Source organism: Scyliorhinus torazame, chromosome 7 (genome assembly GCF_047496885.1).
Source record: "Scyliorhinus torazame isolate Kashiwa2021f chromosome 7, sScyTor2.1, whole genome shotgun sequence".
Taxonomy (NCBI): Eukaryota; Metazoa; Chordata; class Chondrichthyes; order Carcharhiniformes; family Scyliorhinidae; genus Scyliorhinus; species Scyliorhinus torazame.
Genome location: NC_092713.1, coordinates 25,530,549 through 25,545,326, shown reverse-complemented (window position 1 = coordinate 25,545,326; position 14,778 = coordinate 25,530,549).

Below are 14,778 nucleotides of genomic sequence, written 5' to 3'. Positions count from 1 at the left end.
ATACACACCTGGGTACTGTCTGTAAATATCAATACACTCCTGAGTACAGTCTGTAAATATCAATACACTCCTGGGTACTGTCTGTAAATATCAATACTCTCCTGGGTACTGTCTGTAAATATCAATACACTCCTGGATAATGGCTGTAAATATCAATGCACTCCTGGGTACTGTCTGTAAATATCAATACACTCCTGGGTACTGTCTGTAAATATCAATACACTCCTGGGTAATCCCTGTAAATATCAATACACTCCTGGGTACTGTCTGTAAATATCAATGCACTCCTGAGTACTGTCTGTAAATATCAATACACTCCTGAGTACTGTCTGAAAATATCAACACACTCCTGATTACAGTCTGTAAATATCAATACACTCCTGAGTACAGTCTGTAAATATCAATACACTCCTGGTTACTGTCTGTAAATATCACTACACTCCTGGGCGTTGCCTGTAAATATCAATGCACTCCTGGGCACTGCCTGTAAATATCAATACACTCCTGGGTACTGCCTGTAAATATCAATACACTCCTGGGTATTCCCTGTAAATATCAATACACTCCTGGGCACTGCCTGTAAATATCAATACACTCCGGGGTAATCCCTGTAAATATCAATATGCTCCTGAGTACAGTCTGTAAATATCAATACATATCTCGGCATTGTCTGTAAATATCAATACACACCTGGGTACTCTCTGTAAATATCAATACACTCCTGGGCACTGCTTGTAAATATCAATACACTCCTGGGTACTCTCTGTAAATATCAATACACTCCTGGTTTCTAACTGGAAATATCAATACACTCCTGGGTATTCTCTGTAAATATCAATACACTCCTGGGTACTCTCTGTAAATATCAATATACTCCTGAGTACAGTCTATAAATATCAATACACATCTGGGCACTGTCTGTAAATATCAATACACTCCGGGGCACTGCCTGTAAATATCAATACACTCCGGGGTAATCCCTGTAAATATCAATATGCTCCTGAGTACAGTCTGTAAATATCAATACACATCTGGGCACTGTCTGTAAATATCAATACACTCCTGGGCACTGCCTGTAAATATCAATACACTCCTGGGTATTCCCTGTAAATATCAATACACTCCTGAGTACTGTTTGTAAATATCAATACACTCCTGAGTACTGTCTGAAAATATCAATACACTCCTGAGTACAGTCTGTAAATATCAAAACACTCCTGTTACTGTCTGTAAATATCAATACACTCCTGGGTAATCCCTGTAAATATCAATACACTCCTGGGTATTCCCTGTAAATATCAATACACTCCTGGGCACTGTCTGTAAATATCAATACACTCCTGAGTACTGTCTGTAAATATCAATACACACCTGGGTACTGTCTGTAAATATCAATACACTCCTGAGTACAGTCTGTAAATATCAATACACTCCTGGGTACTGTCTGTAAATATCAAAACTCTCCTGGGTACTGTCTGTAAATATCAATACACTCCTGGATAATGGCTGTAAATATCAATGCACTCCTGGGTACTGTCTGTAAATATCAATACACTCCTGGGTACTGTCTGTAAATATCAATACACTCCTGGGTAATCCCTGTAAATATCAATACACTCCTGGGTACTGTCTGTAAATATCAATGCACTCCTGAGTACTGTCTGTAAATATCAATACACTCCTGAGTACTGTCTGAAAATATCAACACACTCCTGATTACAGTCTGTAAATATCAATACACTCCTGAGTACAGTCTGTAAATATCAATACACTCCTGGTTACTGTCTGTAAATATCAATACACTCCTGGGTACTGTCTGTAAATATCACTACACTCCTGGGCGTTGCCTGTAAATATCAATGCACTCCTGGGCACTGCCTGTAAATATCAATACACTCCTGGGCACTGCCTGTAAATATCAATACACTCCTGGGCACTGCCTGTAAATATCAATATACTCCGGGGTAATCCCTGTAAATATCAATATGCTCCTGAGTACAGTCTGTAAATATCAATACACATCTCGGCATTGTCTGTAAATATCAATACACTCCTGGGCACTGCTTGTAACTATCAATACACTCCTGGGTACTCTCTGTAAATATCAATACACTCCTGGTTTCGAACTGGAAATATCTATACACTCCTGGGTATTCTCTGTAAATATCTATACACTCCTGGGTACTCTCTGTAAATATCAATATACTCCTGAGTACAGTCTATCAATATCAATACACATCTGGGCACTGTCTGTAAATATCAATACACTCCGGGGCACTGCCTGTAAATATCAATACACTCCGGGGTAATCCCTGTAAATATCAATATGCTCCTGAGTACAGTCTGTAAATATCAATACACATCTGGGCACTGTCTGTAAATATCAATACACTCCGGGGCACTGCCTGTAAATATCAATACACTCCGGGGTAATCCCTGTAAATATCAATATACTCCTGAGTACTGTCCGCAAATATCAATACACTCCTGGGTATTCCCTGTAAATATCAATACACTCCTGTTTACTGCCTGTAAATATTAATACATTCCTGGGTACTGTCTGTAAATATCAATACACTCAGGGTATTCCCTGTAAATATCAATACACTCCTGAGTACAGTCTGTAAATATCAATATACTCCTGGGCAATCCCTGTAAATATCAATACACTCCTGGGTATTCGCTGTAAATATCAATACACTCCTGAGTACTGTTTGTAAATATCAATACACTCCTGAGTACTGTCTGAAAATATCAATACACTCCTGAGTACAGTCTGTAAATATCAATACACAACTGTTACTGTCTGTAAATATCAATACACTCCTGGGTAATCCCTGTAAATATCAATACACTCCTGGGTATTCCCTGTAAATATCAATACACTCCTGGGCACTGTCTGTAAATATCAATACACTCCTGAGTACTGTCTGTAAATATCAATACACACCTGGGTACTGTCTGTAAATATCAATACACTCCTGAGGACAGTCTGTAAATATCAATACACTCCTGGGTACTGTCTGTAAATATCAATACTCTCCTGGGTACTGTCTGTAAATATCAATACACTCCTGGATAATGGCTGTAAATATCAATGCACTCCTGGGTACTGTCTGTAAATATCAATACACTCCTGGGTACTGTCTGTAAATATCAATACACTCCTGGGTAATCCCTGTAAATATCAATACACTCCTGGGTACTGTCTGTAAATATCAATGCACTCCTGAGTACTGTCTGTAAATATCAATACACTCCTGAGTACTGACTGAAAATATCAACACACTCCTGATTACAGTCTGTAAATATCAATACATTCCTGAGTACAGTCTGTAAATATCAATACACTCCTGGTTACTGTCTGTAAATATCAATACACTCCTGGGTACTGTCTGTAAATATCACTACACTCCTGGGCGTTGCCTGTAAATATCAATGCACTCCTGGGCACTGCCTGTAAATATCAATACACTCCTGGGTACTGCCTGTAAATATCAATACACTCCTGGGTATTCCCTGTAAATATCAATACACTCCTGGGCACTGCCTGTAAATATCAATACACTCCGGGGTAATCCCTGTAAATATCAATATGCTCCTGAGTACAGTCTGTAAATATCAATACACATCTCGGCATTGTCTGTAAATATCAATACACACCTGGGTACTCTCTGTAAATATCAATACACTCCTGGGCACTGCTTGTAAATATCAATACACTCCTGGGTACTCTCTGTAAATATCAATACACTCCTGGTTTCTAACTGGAAATATCAATACACTCCTGGGTATTCTCTGTAAATATCAATACACTCCTGGGTACTCTCTGTAAATATCAATATACTCCTGAGTACAGTCTATAAATATCAATACACATCTGGGCACTGTCTGTAAATATCAATACACTCCGGGGCACTGCCTGTAAATATCAATACACTCCGGGGTAATCCCTGTAAATATCAATATGCTCCTGAGTACAGTCTGTAAATATCAATACACATCTGGGCACTGTCTGTAAATATCAATACACTCCTGGGCACTGCCTGTAAATATCAATACACTCCTGGGTATTCCCTGTAAATATCAATACACTCCTGAGTACTGTTTGTAAATATCAATACACTCCTGAGTACTGTCTGAAAATATCAATACACTCCTGAGTACAGTCTGTAAATATCAAAACACTCCTGTTACTGTCTGTAAATATCAATACACTCCTGGGTAATCCCTGTAAATATCAATACACTCCTGGGTATTCCCTGTAAATATCAATACACTCCTGGGCACTGTCTGTAAATATCAATACACTCCTGAGTACTGTCTGTAAATATCAATACACACCTGGGTACTGTCTGTAAATATCAATACACTCCTGAGTACAGTCTGTAAATATCAATACACTCCTGGGTACTGTCTGTAAATATCAATACTCTCCTGGGTACTGTCTGTAAATATCAATACACTCCTGGATAATGGCTGTAAATATCAATGCACTCCTGGGTACTGTCTGTAAATATCAATACACTCCTGGGTACTGTCTGTAAATATCAATACACTCCTGGGTAATCCCTGTAAATATCAATACACTCCTGGGTACTGTCTGTAAATATCAATGCACTCCTGAGTACTGTCTGTAAATATCAATACACTCCTGAGTACTGTCTGAAAATATCAACACACTCCTGATTACAGTCTGTAAATATCAATACACTCCTGAGTACAGTCTGTAAATATCAATACACTCCTGGTTACTGTCTGTAAATATCAATACACTCCTGGGTACTGTCTGTAAATATCACTACACTCCTGGGCGTTGCCTGTAAATATCAATGCACTCCTGGGCACTGCCTGTAAATATCAATACACTCCTGGGCACTGCCTGTAAATATCAATACACTCCTGGGCACTGCCTGTAAATATCAATATACTCCGGGGTAATCCCTGTAAATATCAATATGCTCCTGAGTACAGTCTGTAAATATCAATACACATCTCGGCATTGTCTGTAAATATCAATACACTCCTGGGCACTGCTTGTAACTATCAATACACTCCTGGGTACTCTCTGTAAATATCAATACACTCCTGGTTTCTAACTGGAAATATCTATACACTCCTGGGTATTCTCTGTAAATATCTATACACTCCTGGGTACTCTCTGTAAATATCAATATACTCCTGAGTACAGTCTATCAATATCAATACACATCTGGGCACTGTCTGTAAATATCAATACACTCCGGGGCACTGCCTGTAAATATCAATACACTCCGGGGTAATCCCTGTAAATATCAATATGCTCCTGAGTACAGTCTGTAAATATCAATACACATCTGGGCACTGTCTGTAAATATCAATACACTCCGGGGCACTGCCTGTAAATATAAATACACTCCTGGGCACTGCCTGTAAATATCAATACACTCCGTCGTAATCCCTGTAAATATCAATATGCTCCTGAGTACTGTTTGTAAATATTAATACACTCCTGAGTACTGTCTGAAAATATCAATACACTCCTGAGTACAGTCTGTAAATATCAATACACTCCTGTTACTGTCTGTAAATATCAATACACTCCTGGGTAATCCCTGTAAATATCAATACACTCCTGGGTATTCCCTGTAAATATCAATACACTCCTGGGCACGGTCTGTAAATATCAATACACTCCTGAGTACTGTCTGTAAATATCAATACACACCTGGGTACTGTCTGTAAATATCAATACACTCCTGAGTACAGTCTGTAAATATCAATACACTCCTGGGTACTGTCTGTTAATATCAATAATCTCCTGGGTACTGTCTGTAAATATCAATACACTCCTGGGTAATCCCTGTAAATATCAATGCACTCCTGGGTACTGTCTGTAAATATCAATACACTCCTGGGTACTGTCTGTAAATATCAATACACTCCTGGGTAAGCCCTGTAAATATCAATACACTCCTGGGTACTGTCTGTAAATATCAATACACTCCTGAGTACTGTCTGTAAATATCAATACACTCCTGAGTACTGTCTGAAAATATCAATACACTCCTGATTACAGTCTGTAAATATCAATACACTCCTGAGTACAGTCTGTAAATTTCAATACACTCCTGGTTACTGTCTGTAAATATCAATACACTCCTGGGTACTGTCTGTAAATATCAATACACTCCTGGGCACTGCCTGTAAATATCACTACACTCCTGGGCACTGCCTGTAAATATCAATACACTCCTGGGCACTGCCTGTAAATATCAATACACTCCTGGGCACTGCCTGTAAATATCAATACACTCCGGGGTAATCCCTGTAAATATCAATATGCTCCTGAGTACAGTCTGTAAATATCAATACACATCTGGGCACTGTCTGTAAATATCAATACACTCCTGGGCACTGCCTGTAAATATCAATACACTCCTGGGCACTGCCTGTAAATATCAATACACTCCGGGGTAATCCCTGTAAATATCAATATGCTCCTGAGTACAGTCTGTAAATATCAATACACATCTGGGCACTGTCTGTAAATATCAATCCACTCCTGGGCACTGCTTGTAACTATCAATACACTCCTGGGTACTCTCTGTAAATATCAATACACTCCTGGTTTCTAACTGGAAATATCTATACACTCCTGGGTATTCTCTGTAAATATCTATACACTCCTGGGTACTCTCTGTAAATATCAATATACTCCTGAGTACAGTCTATCAATATCAATACACATCTGGGCACTGTCTGTAAATATCAATACACTCCGGGGCACTGCCTGTAAATATCAATACACTCCGGGGTAATCCCTGTAAATATCAATATGCTCCTGAGTACAGTCTGTAAATATCAATACACATCTGGGCACTGTCTGTAAATATCAATACACTCCTGGGCACTGCCTGTAAATATAAATACACTCCTGGGCACTGCCTGTAAATATCAATACACTCCGTCGTAATCCCTGTAAATATCAATATGCTCCTGAGTACTGTTTGTAAATATTAATACACTCCTGAGTACTGTCTGAAAATATCAATACACTCCTGAGTACAGTCTGTAAATATCAATACACTCCTGTTACTGTCTGTAAATATCAATACACTCCTGGGCACTGCCTGTAAATATCACTACACTCCTGGGCACTGCCTGTAAATATCAATACACTCCTGGGCACTGCCTGTAAATATCAATACACTCCTGGGCACTGCCTGTAAATATCAATACACTCCGGGGTAATCCCTGTAAATATCAATATGCTCCTGAGTACAGTCTGTAAATATCAATACACATCTGGGCACTGTCTGTAAATATCAATACACTCCTGGGCACTGCCTGTAAATATCAATACACTCCTGGGCACTGCCTGTAAATATCAATACACTCCGGGGTAATCCCTGTAAATATCAATATGCTCCTGAGTACAGTCTGTAAATATCAATACACATCTGGGCACTGTCTGTAAATATCAATACACTCCTGGGCACTGCTTGTAACTATCAATACACTCCTGGGTACTCTCTGTAAATATCAATACACTCCTGGTTTCTAACTGGAAATATCTATACACTCCTGGGTATTCTCTGTAAATATCTATACACTCCTGGGTACTCTCTGTAAATATCAATATACTCCTGAGTACAGTCTATCAATATCAATACACATCTGGGCACTGTCTGTAAATATCAATACACTCCGGGGCACTGCCTGTAAATATCAATACACTCCGGGGTAATCCCTGTAAATATCAATATGCTCCTGAGTACAGTCTGTAAATATCAATACACATCTGGGCACTGTCTGTAAATATCAATACACTCCTGGGCACTGCCTGTAAATATAAATACACTCCTGGGCACTGCCTGTAAATATCAATACACTCCGTCGTAATCCCTGTAAATATCAATATGCTCCTGAGTACTGTTTGTAAATATTAATACACTCCTGAGTACTGTCTGAAAATATCAATACACTCCTGAGTACAGTCTGTAAATATCAATACACTCCTGTTACTGTCTGTAAATATCAATACACTCCTGGGTACTCTCTGTAATTATCAACACACTCCGGGATGTTCTCTGTCAATATGAATACACACGACGGCACTGCCTGTAAACATCAATACACTCCTGTGTATTCCCAGTAAGTATCAATACACACCTGAGTACTGCAGGTAAATATCAATACACTCCTGGGTACTGTCTGTAAATATCAATACACTCCTGGGTACTGTCTGTAAATATCAATACACTCCTGGGTACTGTCTGTAAATATCAATACACTCCTGGGCACTGCTTGTAACTATCAATACACTCCTGGGTACTGTCTGTAAATATCAATACACTTCTGGGTACTATCTGTAAATATCAATACACTCCTGGGTATTCCCTGTAAATATCAATACACTCCTGGGCACTGCCTGTAAATATCAATACACTCCTGGGCACTGCCTGTAAATATCAATATAGTCCTGGGTATTCCCTGTAAATATCAATACACTCCTGGCACTGCCTGTAAATATCAATACATTCCTGGGTACTGTCTGTAAATATCAATACACTCCTGGGCACTGCCTGTAAATATCAATACAGTCCTGGGTATTCCCTGTAAATATCAATACACTCCTGGCACTGCCTGTAAATATCAATACATTCCTGGGTACTGCCTGTAAATATCAATACACTCCTGGGTACTGTCTGTAAATATCAATACACTCCTGGGTACTGTCTGTAAATATCAATACACTCCTGGGCACTGCTTGTAACTATCAATACACTCCTGGGTACTGTCTGTAAATATCAATACACTTCTGGGTACTATCTGTAAATATCAATACACTCCTGGGTATTCCCTGTAAATATCAATACACTCCTGGGCACTGCCTGTAAATATCAATACACTCCTGGGCACTGCCTGTAAATATCAATACAGTCCTGGGTATTCCCTGTAAATATCAATACACTCCTGGCACTGCCTGTAAATATCAATACATTCCTGGGTACTGTCTGTAAATATCAATACACTCCTGGGCATTGCCTGTAAATATCAATATACTCCTGAGTACTGTCCGCAAATATCAATACACTCCTGAGTACTGCCTGTAAATATTAATACATTCCTGGGTACTGTCTGTAAATATCAATACACTCAGGGTATTCCCTGTAAATATCAATACACTCCTGAGTACAGTCTGTAAATATCAAAACACTCCTGTTACTGTCTGTAAATATCAATACACTCCTGGGTAATCCCTGTAAATATCAATACACTCCTGGGTATTCCCTGTAAATATCAATACACTCCTGGGCACTGTCTGTAAATATCAATACACTCCTGAGTACTGTCTGTAAATATCAATACACACCTGGGTACTGTCTGTAAATATCAATACACTCCTGAGTACAGTCTGTAAATATCAATACACTCCTGGATAATGGCTGTAAATATCAATGCACTCCTGGGTACTGTCTGTAAATATCAATACACTCCTGGGTACTGTCTGTAAATATCAATACACTCCTGGGTAATCCCTGTAAATATCAATACACTCCTGGGTACTGTCTGTAAATATCAATGCACTCCTGAGTACTGTCTGTAAATATCAATACACTCCTGAGTACTGTCTGAAAATATCAACACACTCCTGATTACAGTCTGTAAATATCAATACACTCCTGGGTACAGTCTGTAAATATCAATACACTCCTGGTTACTGTCTGTAAATATCAATACACTCCTGGGTACTGTCTGTAAATATCACTACACTCCTGGGCGTTGCCTGTAAATATCAATGCACTCCGGGGCACTGCCTGTAAATATCAATACACTCCTGGGCACTGCCTGTAAATATCAATACACTCCTGGGCACTGCCTGTAAATATCAATATACTCCGGGGTAATCCCTGTAAATATCAATATGCTCCTGAGTACAGTCTGTAAATATTAATACACATCTCGGCATTGTCTGTAAATATCAATACACTCCTGGGCACTGCTTGTAACTATCAATACACTCCTGGGTACTCTCTGTAAATATCAATACACTCCTGGTTTCTAACTGGAAATATCTATACACTCCTGGGTATTCTCTGTAAATATCTATACACTCCTGGGTACTCTCTGTAAATATCAATATACTCCTGAGTACAGTCTATCAATATCAATACACATCTGGGCACTGTCTGTAAATATCAATACACTCCGGGGCACTGCCTGTAAATATCAATACACTCCTGGGCACTGTCTGTAAATATCAATACACTCCTGAGTACTGTCTGTAAATATCAATACACACCTGGGTACTGTCTGTAAATATCAATACACTCCTGAGGACAGTCTGTAAATATCAATACACTCCTGGGTACTGTCTGTAAATATCAATACTCTCCTGGGTACTGTCTGTAAATATCAATACACTCCTGGATAATGGCTGTAAATATCAATGCACTCCTGGGTACTGTCTGTAAATATCAATACACTCCTGGGTACTGTCTGTAAATATCAATACACTCCTGGGTAATCCCTGTAAATATCAATACACTCCTGGGTACTGTCTGTAAATATCAATGCACTCCTGAGTACTGTCTGTAAATATCAATACACTCCTGAGTACTGACTGAAAATATCAACACACTCCTGATTACAGTCTGTAAATATCAATACATTCCTGAGTACAGTCTGTAAATATCAATACACTCCTGGTTACTGTCTGTAAATATCAATACACTCCTGGGTACTGTCTGTAAATATCACTACACTCCTGGGCGTTGCCTGTAAATATCAATGCACTCCTGGGCACTGCCTGTAAATATCAATACACTCCTGGGTACTGCCTGTAAATATCAATACACTCCTGGGTATTCCCTGTAAATATCAATACACTCCTGGGCACTGCCTGTAAATATCAATACACTCCGGGGTAATCCCTGTAAATATCAATATGCTCCTGAGTACAGTCTGTAAATATCAATACACATCTCGGCATTGTCTGTAAATATCAATACACACCTGGGTACTCTCTGTAAATATCAATACACTCCTGGGCACTGCTTGTAAATATCAATACACTCCTGGGTACTCTCTGTAAATATCAATACACTCCTGGTTTCTAACTGGAAATATCAATACACTCCTGGGTATTCTCTGTAAATATCAATACACTCCTGGGTACTCTCTGTAAATATCAATATACTCCTGAGTACAGTCTATAAATATCAATACACATCTGGGCACTGTCTGTAAATATCAATACACTCCGGGGCACTGCCTGTAAATATCAATACACTCCGGGGTAATCCCTGTAAATATCAATATGCTCCTGAGTACAGTCTGTAAATATCAATACACATCTGGGCACTGTCTGTAAATATCAATACACTCCTGGGCACTGCCTGTAAATATCAATACACTCCTGGGTATTCCCTGTAAATATCAATACACTCCTGAGTACTGTTTGTAAATATCAATACACTCCTGAGTACTGTCTGAAAATATCAATACACTCCTGAGTACAGTCTGTAAATATCAAAACACTCCTGTTACTGTCTGTAAATATCAATACACTCCTGGGTAATCCCTGTAAATATCAATACACTCCTGGGTATTCCCTGTAAATATCAATACACTCCTGGGCACTGTCTGTAAATATCAATACACTCCTGAGTACTGTCTGTAAATATCAATACACACCTGGGTACTGTCTGTAAATATCAATACACTCCTGAGTACAGTCTGTAAATATCAATACACTCCTGGGTACTGTCTGTAAATATCAATACTCTCCTGGGTACTGTCTGTAAATATCAATACACTCCTGGATAATGGCTGTAAATATCAATGCACTCCTGGGTACTGTCTGTAAATATCAATACACTCCTGGGTACTGTCTGTAAATATCAATACACTCCTGGGTAATCCCTGTAAATATCAATACACTCCTGGGTACTGTCTGTAAATATCAATGCACTCCTGAGTACTGTCTGTAAATATCAATACACTCCTGAGTACTGTCTGAAAATATCAACACACTCCTGATTACAGTCTGTAAATATCAATACACTCCTGAGTACAGTCTGTAAATATCAATACACTCCTGGTTACTGTCTGTAAATATCAATACACTCCTGGGTACTGTCTGTAAATATCACTACACTCCTGGGCGTTGCCTGTAAATATCAATGCACTCCTGGGCACTGCCTGTAAATATCAATACACTCCTGGGCACTGCCTGTAAATATCAATACACTCCTGGGCACTGCCTGTAAATATCAATATACTCCGGGGTAATCCCTGTAAATATCAATATGCTCCTGAGTACAGTCTGTAAATATCAATACACATCTCGGCATTGTCTGTAAATATCAATACACTCCTGGGCACTGCTTGTAACTATCAATACACTCCTGGGTACTCTCTGTAAATATCAATACACTCCTGGTTTCTAACTGGAAATATCTATACACTCCTGGGTATTCTCTGTAAATATCTATACACTCCTGGGTACTCTCTGTAAATATCAATATACTCCTGAGTACAGTCTATCAATATCAATACACATCTGGGCACTGTCTGTAAATATCAATACACTCCGGGGCACTGCCTGTAAATATCAATACACTCCGGGGTAATCCCTGTAAATATCAATATGCTCCTGAGTACAGTCTGTAAATATCAATACACATCTGGGCACTGTCTGTAAATATCAATACACTCCGGGGCACTGCCTGTAAATATAAATACACTCCTGGGCACTGCCTGTAAATATCAATACACTCCGTCGTAATCCCTGTAAATATCAATATGCTCCTGAGTACTGTTTGTAAATATTAATACACTCCTGAGTACTGTCTGAAAATATCAATACACTCCTGAGTACAGTCTGTAAATATCAATACACTCCTGTTACTGTCTGTAAATATCAATACACTCCTGGGTAATCCCTGTAAATATCAATACACTCCTGGGTATTCCCTGTAAATATCAATACACTCCTGGGCACGGTCTGTAAATATCAATACACTCCTGAGTACTGTCTGTAAATATCAATACACACCTGGGTACTGTCTGTAAATATCAATACACTCCTGAGTACAGTCTGTAAATATCAATACACTCCTGGGTACTGTCTGTTAATATCAATAATCTCCTGGGTACTGTCTGTAAATATCAATACACTCCTGGGTAATCCCTGTAAATATCAATGCACTCCTGGGTACTGTCTGTAAATATCAATACACTCCTGGGTACTGTCTGTAAATATCAATACACTCCTGGGTAAGCCCTGTAAATATCAATACACTCCTGGGTACTGTCTGTAAATATCAATACACTCCTGAGTACTGTCTGTAAATATCAATACACTCCTGAGTACTGTCTGAAAATATCAATACACTCCTGATTACAGTCTGTAAATATCAATACACTCCTGAGTACAGTCTGTAAATTTCAATACACTCCTGGTTACTGTCTGTAAATATCAATACACTCCTGGGTACTGTCTGTAAATATCAATACACTCCTGGGCACTGCCTGTAAATATCACTACACTCCTGGGCACTGCCTGTAAATATCAATACACTCCTGGGCACTGCCTGTAAATATCAATACACTCCTGGGCACTGCCTGTAAATATCAATACACTCCGGGGTAATCCCTGTAAATATCAATATGCTCCTGAGTACAGTCTGTAAATATCAATACACATCTGGGCACTGTCTGTAAATATCAATACACTCCTGGGCACTGCCTGTAAATATCAATACACTCCTGGGCACTGCCTGTAAATATCAATACACTCCGGGGTAATCCCTGTAAATATCAATATGCTCCTGAGTACAGTCTGTAAATATCAATACACATCTGGGCACTGTCTGTAAATATCAATCCACTCCTGGGCACTGCTTGTAACTATCAATACACTCCTGGGTACTCTCTGTAAATATCAATACACTCCTGGTTTCTAACTGGAAATATCTATACACTCCTGGGTATTCTCTGTAAATATCTATACACTCCTGGGTACTCTCTGTAAATATCAATATACTCCTGAGTACAGTCTATCAATATCAATACACATCTGGGCACTGTCTGTAAATATCAATACACTCCGGGGCACTGCCTGTAAATATCAATACACTCCGGGGTAATCCCTGTAAATATCAATATGCTCCTGAGTACAGTCTGTAAATATCAATACACATCTGGGCACTGTCTGTAAATATCAATACACTCCTGGGCACTGCCTGTAAATATAAATACACTCCTGGGCACTGCCTGTAAATATCAATACACTCCGTCGTAATCCCTGTAAATATCAATATGCTCCTGAGTACTGTTTGTAAATATTAATACACTCCTGAGTACTGTCTGAAAATATCAATACACTCCTGAGTACAGTCTGTAAATATCAATACACTCCTGTTACTGTCTGTAAATATCAATACACTCCTGGGCACTGCCTGTAAATATCACTACACTCCTGGGCACTGCCTGTAAATATCAATACACTCCTGGGCACTGCCTGTAAATATCAATACACTCCTGGGCACTGCCTGTAAATATCAATACACTCCGGGGTAATCCCTGTAAATATCAATATGCTCCTGAGTACAGTCTGTAAATATCAATACACATCTGGGCACTGTCTGTAAATATCAATACACTCCTGGGCACTGCCTGTAAATATCAATACACTCCTGGGCACTGCCTGTAAATATCAATACACTCCGGGGTAATCCCTGTAAATATCAATATGCTCCTGAGTACAGTCTGTAAATATCAATACAC